This window comes from Propithecus coquereli, unplaced genomic scaffold (assembly GCF_000956105.1).
Source record: "Propithecus coquereli isolate 6110/MARCELLA unplaced genomic scaffold, Pcoq_1.0 Scaffold168, whole genome shotgun sequence".
Lineage (NCBI taxonomy): Eukaryota > Metazoa > Chordata > Mammalia > Primates > Indriidae > Propithecus > Propithecus coquereli.
In genome coordinates, this window is record NW_012141413.1 from 1068027 (window position 1) to 1070587 (window position 2561).

The window sequence follows — 2561 nt, forward strand, 5'->3', positions numbered from 1 at the left end:
CTATTAATATTTACCCTATTAAAAATTCAAACTGAGAACTTTAAAGAATAATTTATTCATTAAAAATAGCAATAAGAAACCATTGCATATTAACATAAATAGCATTTTAGTGAAAACTAACTATATTTTTGAAAACAAAGCAAGTTTTGTGAGAAGACTGGCATTATTTTACATTTTTGCAAATCTCTATAATGTCAGGCTTTCTAGAAGACGGCCAGATGCTGTTACCTGCCGCTACCTGTAATTGGTTGCAGTGTTGCACATCATGTGGCCTCAGGGAAATTCCACTGTATACGTGTATGACAGTGAGAATGGAAAAGGCAGATACTGTCTTTGGATCACTATGAAAATAGTTTTGCCCTCACAGACATCCTGACAGGGTCTTGGGAAGCTCTAGGAGGTCCCTGAACCACATTTTGAGAACTGCTCTTCTAGAGTAGTGTACTTATTATGTGCTGATTATATTTACCAGTCATGGGTTGAGTTAGTATTATTGAATAGAAATTGGTTTCCAGTATAACCTTAAGCAGGCCTTTTTATTATTGGCTAAATGTCAGGAGGTAAGCAGTATGCTCTCACATTTGCCGATGAATTTCCGCAATGGAATAATCAAAACCTGGGGGGAATATGTGTGTGTGTGTGTGTGTGTGTGTGTGTGTGTGTGTGTGTGTGTGTGTGTGTTGGATGCTAATTTTCAGTTGTAGGGTGAATATACAAGTTAGTTATATATGGTGACTTGCACAAAAGCCCAAATGAAGACCAATTAAAAAGAAAAAGGCTATTTTGCTTAATCCCAATCATTAATTATGGTTTCTTTTCATGTTTTAAAAATATTATGTGTGAGCCCTTCAAATGCCTTTTTCGATGGACCCATTTAAAGTATTGTAGTTATGTGGTTATATATTTAAAAATATCTAGCACAAGGTTACCCATCCATGGGTGTACATAAAAGATATTTTCTATAGACATGTTCAGACTGAGCATTGATCACCTTGCATTTTCTTTTTAAAATCAGAGAAATGACTGAAAACACTATCAAGATCAAAGAGATAATTGTAACTAAATTTTAAAATTCTGTTGCCTGCCTCATCTGATAGGAATTATTTTGATACGAATCCAAGTTCAAGTCTTTGTATTATGCACTTGACTGAAAGTAGATCCCGCTCCAGCAGTTTTTGAAAAGGTGAAAAACTTGCTGGGAGTACTGGAAACAACTCCACCAAATCTGAACAGCTGTCTAGACAAACCAGGCAGCTGCTTCTGTCAGCTGTGAGCTACCACATGCAAATAACTTTTGAATTTGCAAGTTAACCCTTTTTACTTTATTTTAACAGTTTTATATTCGTGGCTAGTTATTTTCATTTAAGCAGCTTATAAACAATTTTAATTGTGTTATTTGTTACAAGATTTATAATGGCTAATCTTTTTATTTAATTTTTTTCAACTTTATTTTCTCATACATGAATTCATTGCCTAATGTAAAGCACTTTTGCACTGGATATCACTATTTTGCTAGATTTGAATAGATACATATAAACATACTGTTGCCTCAGATCAAGACTTTAAATATGTTGATCATAAGACCGTAAGTATGTTGGAAGGCTTTTGGTTGTACCGTACCCTTCAGAAGTTTACAAACTTCTCTATTTTTCTTTCCTCCATAAGGGTTTAAAAAAACCACTCTCATTAGATTTTCCTCCTACCTTTTTGACAGATTCTTCTTGATCTCACTTACGGTCTCTTCTTTCTTTGCTCATTGCATAAATACTGGCATTCCTATCTTAATTCTCAACTTCGCTGACTGTATACACTTTCCTAGGGCTGTCTCTTCCACACGTAGAACTTCAGGCACCAGTTCACCAATGACTCCTAAATCTATATTCAGCACAGGCTGCTCAAGAGTTCCAGAGCCTTATAATCCAAGTGCTTACTGAATGCTTTAATTTGGATAGCCCACAGACATCTCAGATTTAGCATGTTCCAGTAGAATTTGTCATCTTACTGACTTGCTTCTCCTTTTTATTCTTTGTCTTGATGAATAGCCTCACCATTCACCTCAGTGGGTGTCCTGCTAGACTTTACTTCCTCCTGTTCCTCTGCCTCTTTCCCATATTCAGATGGTGAATTCAGTTTTTAGTTGTATAATACAGTTTATATTGAAATACATGTTCAGATATGTTGGAACTCTTTTGTAATGCTGACATTGCAGGAAGGGCAAGAATCTATGTTCTGTAAGAATGATGAGTTTTATGTTTGCATTTCAAAGAACATAAATTAAACTTGAACAATATAGGCAATCGTTAAGGACAGTTATTTATTTTTATTTTATTTTATTGCAGTGTCAACATTAGCTATTTCATTGAGGGTATTCTTTCATTTGATTCCTTACTTCTAGACCAGGAACCAGCAACCATCTGGCTGTCTGGGTAAAGAAGATTGTGAGATGGGTTTCTGTTGTTTCAGATTGCATTGCATCTGTTGATAGAATGTATCCCTGTATGTCATGCTTAAATGTTGATTAGGTTCCAAGGCATTATGATAAAAATTTAGTTATGGATTTC

The 2561-nt window shown here is 35.0% G+C and overlaps 1 protein-coding gene across 1 annotated transcript in view; it reads left to right on the forward strand.

The window, feature by feature from the left end:
* Positions 1-2561, forward strand: part of XPO4 (exportin 4) — a 181055-nt gene that overhangs the window by 97451 nt on the left and 81043 nt on the right. The gene's annotated exons all lie outside the window — the stretch shown is intronic.